General features: G+C 48.0%; 1 long non-coding RNA gene across 1 annotated transcript; it reads left to right on the top strand.

Annotated features, from left to right (window-relative positions):
- Positions 1 to 4,312: 4,312 nt before the first annotated feature.
- Positions 4,313 to 15,333, top strand: LOC123649675. Its single transcript, XR_006739100.1, has 6 exons — positions 4,313 to 4,631; positions 9,028 to 9,201; positions 11,685 to 11,892; positions 12,775 to 13,027; positions 14,619 to 14,664; positions 14,771 to 15,333. It is a non-coding gene; the product is annotated as an uncharacterized LOC123649675 (long non-coding RNA).
- The last annotated feature ends 974 nt before the right edge of the window (positions 15,334 to 16,307 follow it).

Raw genomic sequence — 16,307 nt, forward strand, 5'->3', positions numbered from 1 at the left:
GACCAGGAGTGAGGCTGCCCGTCCTGCCCAGGGGGAGAGGCTGCTGCCAGTCTGGGCTGCAGGAGTGGGAAGAGGAGGCTGCTGCTGAGTGACACACCTGTGGGACCCACCCTGGGGGAATTCCAAGAGTGAATTTGGCCTGACACTTTTTGCAATGGGGGTTTGGGAGCTGGGGTTAAATGACAGATCAAACCAGACAGAGGGTGAGGAGGAGGCTGAACTTTGTTCCTGGGTAACTTTTGGCACCATCTGCAGTAGATTCATTCATTCGTGTCTGGAGCCCTTCTCAGGCTGTTACTGGCCATGTGCCAAGTAACCCCCAATTCAGAAGGGGAGAAAGGCAGGTAACAAACAACTGCAATCATGTGGAGAGGTGAGAATGATTTAACTGATGGGGCAGGAAGAAGGCAAGTATGAGAGTGGGCTTCCAGGGGGAGGTGCCTCTGAGGGTGCAGCTGATTCACACACAGGGAACAAGGAGAGCCACCCCTGGTTGGTCCCACCCACCTGACAACAGGGCTTTTTGCTGGGCGTTAAGCACCAGGGGTCTGGAGTCAGGCACACCACGTTGAAATCCCTGTTCCACTGCTTCCCAGTTCAGTGACCTTGGCCAAGCGGCTTGGCCTCTCTGAGATTCCGTGCTGTCATTTATAAAATTGGGACAATGGTAGTGCCTGCCATGCCACTACATGAAATAATGCCGGCAGCGTGCAGGCATGTACTAAAGGCTCAATAAATGTACGCAGTTATTATTAGGAGCAGCAAGCCAGCCCTTTACGGCTTTAAATAGGTTGGGCGAGACCCAAACAGTGGACTTCCACCGGCAGAGCTGTGGGACCCAGCAGGCCGGCTGAGCCCAGGGAGGGGCAGCGCAGCTGGAAGAGCTGGAAGGAAGACCCCGCACCTTCCAGGGGGTGGGAGAGAAAGGCTTACGGAGGCCAGATTGGAAATGATGGAGTGAGTGAGAGAAGACAAGAAGGGGAAAAAGAGGAAACTCCAGAAAGAAAGCAGGAGTGAGTCGGGGAAAGCACAGTGCATGGAGACAGGGGTGGACGGATGAAGTGTGATAAGAAGATTATGGGCTGCTGAGAGCCGGAGTGGGCAGTGAGGAGGGAGACGGTGTTGAAGAGAGGTAAGAACTTTGCTGCGATAACCAGCTGGATCAAAGGTAATGAAGTGCCAAGGGGGGGGTGTGGATGTGTGGGGAGTGAGAGAGAAGTCCCGGCCGTGCTGGCCGGTGTGGCCCGAGATGTCCCGCAGAGACTCTGGTGCATGTGGGCTGGCGCATTTATCAGTGTGCATGTGTTAATACATGCAAGCAGTTCTCAACTACAGGACCTGGTACGTATCATCTCAGGTGTCCAAGTGTGACTCGTGCTTTTGCATATAACAAATATGATAATAACAGCAGCAACAATAACTATCATTACTAATCACATATGCACAGTGAGCTTTAAATGCACCATCTCAAACTTCGCAACCACCAGGTGGAGTTGGCACCATTATTTTCCCATTTTAGAGATAGGAACCGAGGCTCAGGGAGCTTAAGTTATGTGCTCAAGGTCACACAGCTGCAAGAGGCTGTGCCAGAATTCAATACTACATCTGACTGAATACATAGCTGGTGCCAATATTAAAAAAAAATTCCAGGTGACAAGCATTTAGCCAGGCGTCCAAACTCCCTTTAGTTGATATTCCTTTGAAATAATTTCTTAGTGGGAAAGTAAATATTGCTGGTGAATGCAAGAGGTGAACAGGCTGGCCAAGGTTTTGCAAGTGAGGACCAATGTTCTGCTTGGTCCCTGTGGAGCTCCATGCTCTGAAAGTGAGTGATGTCATTTACGGACATTGACACCATTCAGCGGATACGGGCAGCAGCCAGGTCCGAGGCTGTTCTTCCATCATTAAAGAGTGAAGCCATCAAGGCATCAACCAGTTCACAGGCTGCCCTCTGCCTGTCTTGGTGGCTACTGGCAATATGTATTTTAACACAAATGTAGTTATACCCATTAAGCATAAGAAAAAAACATGTTTTAGTGATGCAATGCTGCCTTGTCTGAAAGGGCATCAAAGGAGGTGCTTATAGGATTTATTTTATTCTGGGGGCTGTAGAAAGAGCTATTCTAAGCCCAGTGTTAGATAGCAGAAAATTGTCTGAAGCAACCTTGGAAAATCACAGCTTTTCTATCCTGAATCCCATTCTGACTGCAGCTGCTGATGGTGGCTCGCTCTTTCACAGTCTCCACCTTCCATCGCCACCACTGTGTGGCACTTTGCCCAGTGGCACCCAAGCTCCGCCACATGCACATGGTGTCTCTTGGTGTAGGGGTGAAGTACGGATGGGTCAGATCCCAAAATCATAATGATCACGAATATTTTTTAATCACCAGCCATGAGTCAGCTGTGCTGAGTGTGCCACATGGATTGGCCCATTCTGTCCTCTTCTCAATTTCCCAGATGCAGGGGGTCGTGTCTCACTGTTTGACCTTCTCCTTGGGGGCCCATGATTATCCTCTGAGACAGCAGGGCACAGGAATAATTGGCACTTGGCAGGTTGGGGGCAGAGATTCTTTGGGGCATTGAGCATGGACTTTATGGTATAGCTTTGGGCAAACTGACAAATGGGGACAACAAAGATACCAGCCTCACAGGGCCACTGAGGGCTAGTATGAGACAGTCTATGGCAAGGGTCCATCATGGAGCCCTGTGATGGTCATTTGGTCAACAAATGGTGTGTATGGGAGGAGGGTCATCATAATTTGCTTCCTGACGGTGGTTTTGGTGTGTTCTTAGCCAAGGCTGTATATTGAACTCACGTCTAGTTAAAAGTGTGCCAGTATTTTGATTTCATTATGCTGTTATGGTTAAGGGATTGGGCCAGAGGTGCTAAGGACATGGAATATGCCTTTAAAAAGGTCAATTCTGATCATGGAAAAATCTTGACAAATAGCTGTAAAACAAAGCTGCGAGAACATTACAGAGTGGGGTCCATGGGAGGGAAAGACAACTTCTGCACCAGACAGTCAGGGAAAGCTTCCTGGAAGAAATGGTCTTTGAGTTGACCAGAAAGAATAAACAACATTGCCATGAATGGAGGCTGCAGTGAGGGGAGGAATTCCAGGACTAGGAATGAAATGACCAAAGGCACAGAGGTAGGAATCCCCTGGTTACTCCTAGAAGTCCAAGGACTCTGTCCATGAATGACTATTCAGAAAATCCAATTTTTTCTGCCTTCTCCATAGAGTTTTTCTCAAAATGGATTCCGGTGCACCTATATTACTTGGGATAGGTGAGTCACTGTATAACAACCAACCTCACAAATCTTAGTCGCTTAATACAAGTAAGTTTGATTTCTTGTTTTGTCACAGCCTGGCGGGAGGGGAGGGCCGTCTGTCTAGTGGCTTTATTGTTCCCCAGAGCCCAGAGAATTCCACCGGACTGCATCTGGCTGACTAATGGAAGAAACGAGTATGTGGAGTCCACACAGGAAGTGTCAGGGGCCAGGTCCGGAAGAGCTCAGTCACATGGCCCCCCCCTAGCTGCAAGGGAGGCTGGGAAGTGGAGTCTTCCTGTGCACCCAGAAGGAAAATGAAACATGCTTGCTGAGCACATGGTATTCTCTCTCCCTGCCAGTATCTCTATAGATAACTTGGATCCATCAAGCAACTTGCAGATGAGAACAATAAATCCTTGAGTTCATTTGAGCATTCTTTTGAGTTTACAAAGTGACTTTGCTGTATGTTATATTCTCATGTGAGAGAGAGTTCCACATGTCTTGTGTACCAACTGTATACAAGCCTTGTGCAGACTCATTACAGAATATCTGTCATTTAATTTCCTGAGATGTAGATAGGACAGGTGTTAATACCAACCCTACTGAACCACTGGGGAAGCTGGGGCAGAAGCTGAGCTCTGGTCTCAGGACTGAGCCCACTCCACCCATTCAATGAGGAAAGGTGGCCGTGGAGGGGATCCCATCCCCAGTCTGTGTTCTGCCTTTAGAGTGATGGTTCTCAAATGGGGACATCTGGCAATGTCTGGTGACATTTTTGGTTGTCCAAAATGGATAAGGCTGCTCCTGGCATCTGATAGGTAGAGGCCAGAGGTGCTACAAAACATCCTACAATGCACAGAACATGCACAACTAAGAATGACCCAAAATATCAATAGTGCTGAGAAACCCTGCTTTCAAGATGCCTCAGAGAGAGACAAAGTGAAGTACCAGAGACTTAAAAATGTTTCACATTCCAGCTGATTTTCAAAGAAAGGCAAAGGCCAAAAGAGATGTCTACAGCCAGGGAATGGTGCGGTAACTGCAGCCAGAGTTTTGACTGTTAGGGCTCGATCAGTGCCTGGCTGTCATGGTGGGAGCAGTCAGCGTCTGCCGCCAAAATGCTTTGTCAGACGCCCACACAGCAGGATTAGAGTCCCTACTGCCAAAGCAAACATGTTAGTAAGCAAGTCAGACCTCTCGGATGATGTGCGTCCCTGAACACAGACGTGCTCAGGCTGTGTCATGCAGCTCACAGTGAGCAGGTTGTACAGAACCTTCTAACTTCTGTAAAGATGGAAGGAAAGAGGACTTGGAGGCCATGAGTTGTGAAGCTTGGTTGTTTCCGAAGGATGAGATGGTGAGTGATTTTATTTTATTTTGGCTACCATGTGCTTTTCTGAATTTTCCAGAATCACTAAAATGAGTCTGTATTTTTTTACCTTTTATTTTAATGTAATTGCAAACTTACAGAAAAGTTGTTAGGATAGTACAAGAAAGTCCCATCAGCCCACGAACTCTGGACCCAGATCTACCCGTTGAGTACATTCATCCCCATTTGCTCTGTTATTTCTTCCTTCCTTCCTTCCCTTTCTCTCTCTCTCTCTCGCTCTCTCTCATTAGAGAGTAAATTGAAGACATTGTACCTCCTTACCCCTAAATACGTGAATGACACACTTATCCAAATCAAGAATTTCAACATGTGTAGTTCCCTTTAACCTAGAACAGTTCCTTGACCTTTTTTGTGTTTCTTGACTTTGACATTTTTGGAGATTATATGCCAGTTGTTTTGCAAAATGTCTCTCAATTTGTGTTTGTGTGAGGTTTCCTCATGGTTAGATTCAGGTTATGCATGTTTGGCAGGAATACCACATAAATGATATGCTGCACTTGTAAGATGCACTATTTTTTAAGTAAAAAAGAAAATAGTACGAGAATGGCTTGATCAATGGATCTAGTCCTCTGCCCCGCTGGCAAATCCCCACTCCCTACCTCCCCCAAGGACAGGGGCCGTGGCGTGTCTTACTCCTCTTGACGTTCTTTTGTGCTTAGCATTCATCTCTTTGCCATTTCATCTCCTTCATGTGCTGAACCTTTCTAGAACACAAGCTCTGCAGTGAGCCGGGCCCAGACTGTGCCCTGAGCACAGTAGGCAATCGAATACTTGCTGAATTGAATCGTAGTTTCTTGCTTCATCCTAGCCAATGGGTGCAGCCATCTAGGGTGTGTTTCCCTCTTCAGTGGCTCCACAGCTATGCTTTCCTACCTCTGTCACAGTGCTTACGACACGCAGTTAAAATGATCTGTCTGACTTGTGTCTGAGCTGCCAGAGGAGAGAAACCACATCGGGTCCATCTCCAGCTCCAGGAGCCTCTCCCAATATTCCTGGTCAGTGCTGGATACACATTTCCAGGATATGTGGCATCTAGAGAACCACCCAGTAGGGATAGGTGACTTTTCACCTGAGTGCATTGACTGAGCATGCTCATTCTGTTTAGCTAACGATCCTTAAATTATAGTTATAAAGAGACGAATAGCCACCGAAACAGCCAAGACCAATACACACACACACACACACACACACACACACACTTGTTCTTTCGGGGGGGTCTTTGGAGTTACTATCCAGTTCAAGGTGTATTTCTTGAATCAAATTCACCAAATTGTGCCCCAAACTGGCGAATTCTGTGCGTCAGGTAGCTGGGAAATGGAGCATCGTATTGTGTTACTGCAGCAGAGTAACTGACAGTAGCAGCCCCCGGCTGCCGCCAGCACACAGAGCCCACGGTCTTCATGTTGTGAGTAGCAGTTGTCCTGGTAACTTCCTTTGCTTTTTACTCTAAAACCATGAAAAGTAAATGGGAACGAGCCACTTTAAATTAAATACGAGAAACAATTACATTTTGACAGTTTAATTGCATTCTTTCTTCCAGTCTAACTTTCTAAACAAGATACTGAACATATCAAGTATGCCAATTGTATTTTTAGATTCTTTTGGATTAAGGAAGTACCCCTAAAAGAGATAAAATAATTGGTGGACCAAATGGTTATTTCTTGAGGGAACTATATTAAGGAATGAACGCTGAGCCATTGCGTCCATAGTAATTAGCTTTTTTTTTTTTTTTTTTTTTTTGAGACAGAGTCTCACTTTGTTGCCCGGGCTAGAGTGAGTGCCGTGGCATCAGCCTAGCTCACAGCAACCTCAAACTCCTGGGCTTAAGCGATCCTACTGCCTCAGCCTCCCGAGTAGCTGGGACTACAGGCATGCGCCACCATGCCCGGCTAATTTTTTGTATATATATTTTTAGTTGGCCAGATAATTTTTTATTTCTATTTTTAGTAAAGACGGGGGTCTCACTATTGCTCAGGCTGGTCTCGAACTCCTGACCTCGAGCAATCCACCTGCCTCGGCCTCCCAGAGGGCTAGGATTACAGGCGTGGGCCACCACACCAGGCCGTAATTAGCTTTTAAACTGCTGCAGACAGATGGAAACTCCTCCTCAAAGACAGGATCCTAGTCTTCAAGCTGTCCCTCTTGCTCCAGTTGCTGACCTAGTCACGTGTCAAGAGCTGCCTTGGCTGGCCAGAGTCGAGTGGGCTCATTGCCCGATGGTCTGGGCAAGTGCCCCAAGGTGGGCTCCAGAGGTGGCCAAATCGGTGTGACCGCCCAGGCAGAAAAGTTATCCAGAAATGACTGCATCTGAGAACCATGAATACCTTTGGAATATGATAGGGCCACTGTTAAAATTTAAAAAATATATATTCAAAATATACAGTAGGACAGGAGAGGGGTATATACAGTTAAACTACCAAAGAAAGGCATGATAGTAATTGACACAACCTCAGTTGGTACCACTGAGGTGCACCTATGTTGAAGAGAGACTGGAAGGTCCACGTGCATGCAAGCATTAACCACTGGGTCCTGGGCTCAATGGTGAGGTTCACTTCCTTATTCTTTTGTTTTTATAATCAGAAAAAAACTAGGTGTTTCACATATCTCTATAGGGTAGAGTTGAAATAGTGTACAGTTGAAACCAAATTTGGAATGGTAATTATAAGAGTGCCTGTATTTGATGGCACATGTTATAGGCTCATTTATGTCCCCCCAAATCCCTATGTTGGTGTCCCAACACTCACTACCTCAGAGATGACCTTTTTTGGAGACAGAGTCTTCCGAGAGGTAATTGAGATAAAATGCGGTCATCTGGGTGGGCCCACATCTATCATGCCTGGTGTCCTTATAAGAAGAGGATATTTGAACACAAACACACATAGAAGGAAAAATCGTGTGAAGACACAAGGAGACAATGGCCATCCAAGCCAAGAAGAGAGGGCTGGAACAGATTCTCCCCACAGCCCACGGAAGGAACCAACCCTGTCCACATCTTGATCTTGAACTTGCAGCCTCCAGGACTGTGAGACAATCAATTTCGGTTCAAACCACTTGGTTTGCAGTGCTTTGTTACAGCAGCCCTGGGACACACACACAGTGCGCTCACAGAGTTCGGTGTATTGGTGGTGGTGGGGGGGGGTCTCCTCCGCTGCTGCTGTCTTAAAATTCTTAAGTTTTGAACAAGCTGCCTGACGTTTTCATTTTGCACTGGGCCTGTAAATTATTTAGTCAGTCTCGATTGTACCATAAATTCATGTATGTCTCCACTCTCCAAGGAAGGCTGAGTTGATACTCACCTACTTACTAAGCATTTATTGAGCACCTACTGTGTACCAGGTACTTTGCTCTGAGACACAGAGAAGAAGTAAGATCAGATCTTGCCCCCTAGGAGCCTGGGTTGAAGCAGGAAAAAAAGACTTGAGGACAGTGCCCATGAGAGGAGGACACCAAGAGTCATGGGAACAGCAAGGACGGGACATCCTCAATTCAGATAGCTCCCACCAGCCTCAGTCGCAGATTCTACCCTACATCCATTCTAGAGACAAGAAAGTCGGGGCTGACTTGCCCAAGTTCAGCCAGCTGGTCAATGACAGGCTTGAACCCCAGTCTCAAATCCTCTCTTTCCACGATGCCCTGCTGCTCCCAGAAGTGCTCCATGTGATTCCTGTATAGTTAACACAAACACCAAGGGACTATCGAGCAGGTGCATGGGATAGTCACACCTGAGGATTAGCAGAGGCTGCAGGCACTTTGTGAAGCAATTTTAAAGGCTTATGTTTTCAGCATGGGGTTACTGAATCACACAGGGTAGAACCAGCATGTGAGTGTATCGCCCAGTGTGGGACAGAGAGCCTGAAGCCGGGGGCAGAGATTCCTAAAAGGGAGTTTGCATTGGCCCTGGATATTTTAAACTGTTTTAGAAGCAACAGTGTCCGGATCTGTTCCTGGGGTCACAGGGGCCCCTTGTTGGAGAGTAATGAAGCCCACTCTCTCTACCAACTCTTAAGTATCAGCTTAATCATTTCCTACTGTTGGCAAAATAACCGATAAAAAGAAATTCTGTGCCCAGAAATTATAAGTGAAGGCAATGTAAAGTCTGCATTATCAGCAAACATAAAGTAGATGGTATTATTTCCATGAAATAGAAGACCCTGTTTACCGTGACCGCCCTCTGCTCCCCAGTCTGATGGGTTTTGTTCAACATCTGAGAATGTCTTTTTCACTTGGCTCAGAGAAGTTCTGCCACTCCAATAACCTAATTATTTAAGATGCCCATTATTTTTAAATATGGTTAAGGGATGGGTAAGATTAATTGTTTTCCAAACTTTCAAGCAAGTGAAAACTTTATCATTTCTTAAAGCAGGGCTGAGAAACCATCCGCATTTGCCTGCACTGGCCAGTCCTGGAATCAGTATTCCCCCGCAACAGAAGCGCCGTGGGTCTCCTGCACCCCGCCGGCCACTTCAGCACCGTTCAGCTCACATGTCAAACTCACTCAGGCTGTTAGCCTGAATGCCCCACAGGCCGTCAAAAAGAGGTACCAGACTCCATTATAACGTCTCTTAGCACTTCCTGCACTTGCTCGCCATGCTGGTGGGATACCTGGCTGCGCGAAAGGGGACTGCAAATGGGATTAGAGACATAATGTCACCTTGCCTCCCCCTCCAGCCAGGCAAGGGAGAAGGCAAGTCACACCAAGCAGATGGGCACGTCCTTTGATTTTCTCGGAGGTCTCGTACCAGGCCTGTGGCCCCTTAAGTTCCACTATGATGAATGAACCAATGCTCCCCAAGCCAGGGCTGCCACCTGGGGCCCCTCAGCTCAGGCAGTGGGGGAAACTGAGTCAGGGTGATGTGATTCAGAGCACCTCTATGCACAAGCTAGGTTCTGTCACCGTCTTTCAGGTTTTCCTTTGAGTCAGGGTGGTGATGTGTGTGTGTGTGTGTGTGCGTGTGTGTGTTTGAATGTTCTCTTTCAGTTCCTTCCAGAAGAAGAACGTGGAGGCATAGAGAAAGGGTACACAGTGTTCCAGGGAAACAGAGGACAACCAATCGATCAGGGCATCTGGGCCAGGCTGGCAGAAGAAATGTCTCAGCAGTTTATAAAAGACAAAAAAAAAGAAAAGAAAAGAATAGTCTGAGTCATCAGCCTTGCCTGAGTTCACCGGAGAGTTGACAATCCGGAGCTTCACTTCATGCCATTTGGACCTTGCCTGAAACCTTCCAACTGTCCCAAGCAGGAGAGAATAGGCTCTCCGCTAATTACCCCAGAGGCCAGCTTTCTGCTCCTTTGAAGAGCTCTCTTTGATGTGATGCAATTCCGCTGCCAGGCCCGGCTGTGCCCAGATTAAGCACATAATGAGCAATTATCAGCCGGGCCCTAGGAGTGTGGCTGAGGCAGCCGAGTGGAAACCCGGCCCGCGCTGCCGACGATTCCACCAGTTCCCTCTGGGGCTGGAGTAATTCACTTACCCACTTCCCTCCACACCCCTGTCTTCAGTGACATCCTTCCCATCTGTAAAATGGGGCCGAGGAGGCTCGGGGGCACCTCAAGAAACTCTTCTTAGAACACCCCCGGCAGCTGGAGAAATCATTTTCCAGACACGCCATGCGTTAGCAAAGATGCATGCGCTATGGTGTCACTTTGAGATACAACCTAGGACAGCACAGAGCCCACGAGGGCAGGCTCCGCAGTCAAAGCCATGGTATTAGCTGCATGACTTGGGCAAGGGATTAATCTCTCTAACTTTAGTTTCCTCATCTGGAAAGGCAGGGCCAGAGAGCGTACCTGCAGGGTTGCTGGGAGGAGCTCTGTGCCTGCATCTAGCTGCTTCTCAATAAATGCTCGCTGGCATGTTGCGATTGCGTTCACATGTGTAGCTGCATGGGTTCCTAGCCCCCACCGACAGAGTGGGGGGGAGCAGTGGGCTCATGATAAGAGAAGACAACCATGGGCACAGACAGACCAAAGGCCAAAGAAGGAGATTCTGGAGATGTTTCAAGGAAATTAAAAGGGAGCAGTGGGCACTTTGGTGGGATCTGAGTCCTGCCTCCTTCAGAGGGTCTTTAGGGGCAGACCTGCCACAACAGAGTCCTGTACTGGCAGCTTTCCCCAAAGCACAGGCCAGGGCTCCCAAGGAAAAAAATCTAAGCAGAGGAAAGAAGCTTCTCTGTTCACAAGGAGCACGGGCTTCTCTTCCATGTGAGGGTCCCTGTCCTTCCAAGAGTCTTCTTTGCTCCTTAAAATTCCTTTTGCCAGCCACCAGATCTCAGGCTTGACAGACAGAGCTCTCTGGAGAGGGGCACAGGGCCACCAGGCCCAGGTGGTCCCCTGAACCTATTCCCTGGCTCCCATCTGCAGAAAGCCACCTGCCCTGGCCCACCACGTGGTCCCTGAACTCCCTGAGGGCCTTACCGCGGGGGTCTTGCAGATGATTCTCCGGGGGCAGTTTAGGGAAGCTGTGAGCACCTTGGGGCAGAGACCACATCTTACTCGTCTCTTTCCCCCACAGATACGTAGTAGGAACTATTTCCTTTTAATTTAAGCCAAAGGCCTGTGATTATTTCTTGAGAGCAGGATTGCTCGAGAAAATGTGGGTGGGAGAGACAGCCACAGTGGGAAGTGCTGAAGAGAGGCTGCCTCACAGTCTTGTATAAAGCCAGCCTTTGCCATTTTGGCAAGTTCTAGAATGTTCTGTCTGCATCACCTGGGGGGCTCTGCCCTCAGCTCAGCCCTCCTCCCAGACCCTCAAATAAAGCGATGGCTCTCCACCTGTCCCTGTTCCTTCAAACATGCTGCTCTTCCTCCTGTCCTCTAACTACTTATTTCCAACTCACGTCCTTCGGAGCTCAGCTCGAAAAACCCTCCTCAGGGCAGCCGGGGCAGCTAAATAGGATGCCCCTCCAGTGCTCATGGGCCCTTTAATTTTCCTTTGTGGCCCTTAGCCCAGTGTTGTCTCCAATGCTTAGTTATGGGACTATCTGATGAAATCGTCTCTCTGCCGCCTGCTACTCCCTACAGGTCAGGCCATTTGACGTCGACAGTTCCCCCAGGGCTGGGGACCCCGCAGGCCCTCAAAGATTTGGCGACCCAGTGAACACACAGGGGTCCCCAACGTTGCTTGGGTCAAGCTACCAATCTGCCCTGAAGCCAGGGTGTGTGGCATAGAAACCGCCAGGGAGGAACGGATCTGCGTCTGCCTGCCCACGTGCGAGCCCCCCAAATGCGGGTGAGTCTCAGCTCCTGCCAAACCTCTCACTCACAAGAAACCCAGGTTTGTGTGCAAGCAGGATTGTAACGACAGCCAAAGACTGCAAATAGTCTCTTGAAATAAAATGCCCTCCTTTTTCCCCAAGGGGACCGTTTCTGACATTCACCACCTTTGAGAACAGTCACCCTCCCCTGGACCCCCTCCCCCAGGGCAGCTGAGTGACCAGAGTGGCCTTGCCTCCCACCAAAGCCAATATCACAGCCAGGGCGGCAGGGCGCGCAGGGGGAGGGGGCGGCAAACGAGCCGTTTTCACATCTCAGGCTCTGAAATGATTGCCTTTCCATCTCCTCCCCGTGGGTGGGGACGTGTGTCATGAGCTGGTGACTTCAGGCTGGGCCCGGAGAGGGAACGAGCCACTCGGCTGTCAGGAGCAGCTTAGCAAGTCCCTCCGCACCCGTCACAACTGAGGCGCGATCAATCCGCAGCCCATCAGTGGGTATTTACCAAGGTCCGCCGGGCGGGGGCCGCGGGACCGAGACCCGGAGGGGGCTGCTCCGCAGAGATAAATGCACAGCATGGCGCCGATGAAAGAAAAGGACACAGAAGCCCCTGCTGCCGTGTGGCCTGCTACCAGAAGGGCCGCAGAGGAGAATCCCCATGACAGCCCCCCGATACGGGGCAGAAAACACATGTCTCCCATAAAATCCCCTCTGAATGTCTGTCCCTCCATGCCATGACACCAGGGACAGGGCCTGGCACACAGAAGCTTCATGGAGCCGTAACACAAAGGAGAGATGCTGAATTTGGGTCAGATGGCTCTGGGTTCAAAGCTGAACCTGGTCACTTGCTGGCCAAATGACCTTAAACCCTTAATCTCCCTTCGCCTCATCTTTCCTGCAGGTTAAATACAACCCCTATGATGTCGTTGGGATAGTTATGGAGCCTGGAGCCCGCTATAATTCATCTGCACATTCACTTCCCCTGCATATCTTCTTAGTTTATTAGTGGATAGAAAAATTCCAGCAAATAATTAAGATGAGAATGGATGACAGAGCCTGAGTTTTGCAAAGTGCTTCCTAGTTGGCAAAGCATCTCTGTGTACAGTATCACTTGACAAACAATGAGTCTGGCTGGAAGGCAGCACACAAAGCAGGTAAGAGCAAGGAAATAAGTGGTCTTGGATCAAACCTTGACAGCGGGAAAGCAGCCCCAACCGTGCAGGAGTCACCTCTGGCTCAGGTGTTGTTGATGTGGCTATGCTGGCTCTGCTGGCAGAGGCCAAGGGCACCTGGTAGCCTTTGGAGATGCTGGTGTGTGGGTGGGTGGAATGAGGGGACCCACAGTGATCACCAGCTCCCTGAAACTCCATAGTGGGGCAGTCCATGGAGCTGCTCTATTGCCATTGTCTGTTTGTTTGCACCCTGCTTCTTCACAAAGGATTTGGCATGGCTTACCAAAATAAATACATACACAGTTCACCACAGAATAAAATAAATGGATGAAACTGGGATGAAGGGGAAATAGAAGTAGTAAAATCAGATCAATCGAAGAATTTAGGCCATGGAATCTGGACAAGTGGGGCAACTCTGATATTAAACTATGTAGGAGTGGGGAACTGGGCTTGATTTATACTCATACAAAGACATGCTTTTATTTCACCCCCAAATCCCATGCCCAGAGCTGTTGGGACATACTGCGGACACTGATCACAAATCCCTGTGTGGCAGGTCTTGCCTTACATCACTGTTTTATATTGAGTTTATTTCCCAGCATGAAACCCAAACACTCCACCTTTAGAGCCATGGCCTAAGTCACTTTTCCGCTGGGGATTTCTTAGCCCAGGTATCAGACAGCTTCCAGATCTAGGGAAGCACCTGCCTCGGCCTAGTGAAGAAGACCAGGCTAAGCATCTTTGGAAATTTTGGACACAGAAGAAGAGATAGTTGCTCAGTGAGATATTGCTGCTCAGATGGCCCTAATTCTGCTGCGTGCTCACAAGCCTGAGTGCATGTATCCATGCTATGGACTAGCGTTGTGCTTCCTCTGGATTCGAGAAAGAGACCACTCTGTAATCTACAGAGAAATCAGTGCATCCACCGACAAGCCACGTGGTACATTTTCCTTTTGCCTTTTTAATGTAGGAACAAGATTACTTCTTATCCTAACAGATTCTTAAAGACAAGTTCACTTGGGGACAATAGGAAATGAAAATGCACAGTTTCATCACTTAATAACAAATCCAAATTCAGCAGCCTCATCCTTTATTTAGTGGCGTGGGCAGGGGCGCCGTGGTTTCCACCCACGCCTCTGGCACTTGCTGTGGCAAAGCTTAACCTCCTCACTTGTAACAAGGAGTAATGATACCCACATAATAAAGTTATTGGGAGGATTTTAAATGAGAAAAGATATATTAAGTGTTTATTTGTTTCTGACACTCAGTAAACGTTTACTGATATTATTCATATTATCATCGTGATGATGACAATGCTTTAAAGCAGTGGTTCACCAGGGACCATTTTGCCTTCCAGGAGACACTTTTGGTTGTCATAACTGGGTGTGTGTGGGGGGGGTACTGGCATCTAGTGGGTAGAGGCCAGGGATGCTGTTCAACATCTTACAACGCACAGGACAGCCCCCACGGCAAAGAATAAGAAAGTTCAAAATATCAGTAATGCCAAGGTTAAGAAACCCTGCTTTGAGGTTAAAAAAAAAATCTTATTCGGAATTCAATTCTTGCCTTTCAGGAATTCTGTTACATCAGCTAGAGAGATCACACTTTAAAAAATAAAGGTGAGAAATATCTTTGCCCTTTGCTAACTGGCAGTATAATTTGACTTAGTTTTATCATCTGTAAAATGGCCAGGTTGTATTCATTGATTTATAAGTTTCCTTCTAGCTCTGATCCTCTCGGACTCGGTGATTCTAATCTTCAACCCTCCCCTTTGGTGCACTAAGGAAGAGTGGACGGGCAGAACCCTGCCATGCTCTGGATAAATCCCAGCACAATAGAATTCCTCATGGAAATAAATCATCTTTTCATATAAAATCTTCTGAAGACCATTTCAAGAAGAGTAATAGGTCTGCCAGTCCAACACCTGCAGGGTGGGTAATAATTTACTTAGCCCACTGACTTGGGGGCAGGTCCTGCTCTTGATAAATGGCCCAATTAAGCATCTGTTAATCACAGCATTATCTCATCGGAAGGTGGAATACCTATTTCTCTGGAGCAGTTTCTCAGTGAGATAACATCACAAATTCCTCGAACTGCGCGAAGAAAGGACATTTAACCACACTGGGAACAATGCACTGCCCCTCTCCGGAGCTCTGGCCCCGACCGTTGCTGGGAATATCCCTTTGCCCCATCCCGGCCCTTCCCCCAGCAACCTTCCTATAACCTCGGCTCCTGAACTCTCGTGTTCGTCTGAGGCCTTGATAATAAAGCAACATCTGCAAAACCTACAAGAACTTTACTGCAGTTAATTGAGTAATTGAAGCAAGATGCAGGGAGGGGTGATCTATGGGCCTGGGTTGAGGGCCGAGAAGGGAGACAACGGATTTATTGCAAAGGCCGTGGGCGGCCTTGGGTCCAGGCCCTGGTTCACGGGAAGTTTGAGGTCATGTGGGATTAAAATATCTTTAGAAACAAATGGAATAATTTGACTGAAATATCAGGAGCACTGTGCCAGTTTATGCCAGGAGATCAGGTGTGATTTTATTTACCTTGTGCCCAACACATTTTTTTGATAACTGCCTCATTAGTCTAAATTTATAGACTATCGAGCAAATGGGTATCCCTGTCTGTGTCTGTCTGTCTGTCTGTCTGTCTCATTCTGATTGTTACATGAAGCTGGGCTTTGCGTAGTTCAAGATAAATAGAGTTACGCCTAAAGGGGCTGGGGGTCCGGAACTATCCAGGTGGTAAGCAGGGCCGAAGATATTTACAATCCAGCAGTTGTATTTGCTCAAAAATGGCTTGTTAGAGCAACGTGCCATTGGTGGTAACATCTCCTTGTAATCTGAATAAATCCATAAATCTACATTTAAGCACAATTCACCACCTTGAAGTCATTGGGAATGCTGTAATTTATTTGCTAGCCTTGCAGATGCCAGATCTATGTGTTACAGATACATAAAGTTGCCCATGTGAGCACCTGGCATCGAACCTGGCCGGGTGACCAGCCTGAGCACACGCCCCCAGCATGCAGGAGGACTGGCTATTTCCGAAGGTTATTGCTCCTTTTGTAGTTTCTCTGCTGCTTTATTAAATCCCAAATTCCTTGCAAAACTGTACAATTTTAATAACTCAAATCCGTGCGGATCATAAAGCTGTCTAAATATACCTGACGCCCTGGGTATCAGACAGATCCACAGGTGATGATGTCACTGGGCCTGATTAACCGGAACAGGTCACCCGACAAGATTTTATTACAAGT

Source organism: Lemur catta, chromosome 14 (assembly GCF_020740605.2).
Source record: "Lemur catta isolate mLemCat1 chromosome 14, mLemCat1.pri, whole genome shotgun sequence".
Classification (NCBI taxonomy): Eukaryota; Metazoa; Chordata; class Mammalia; order Primates; family Lemuridae; genus Lemur; species Lemur catta.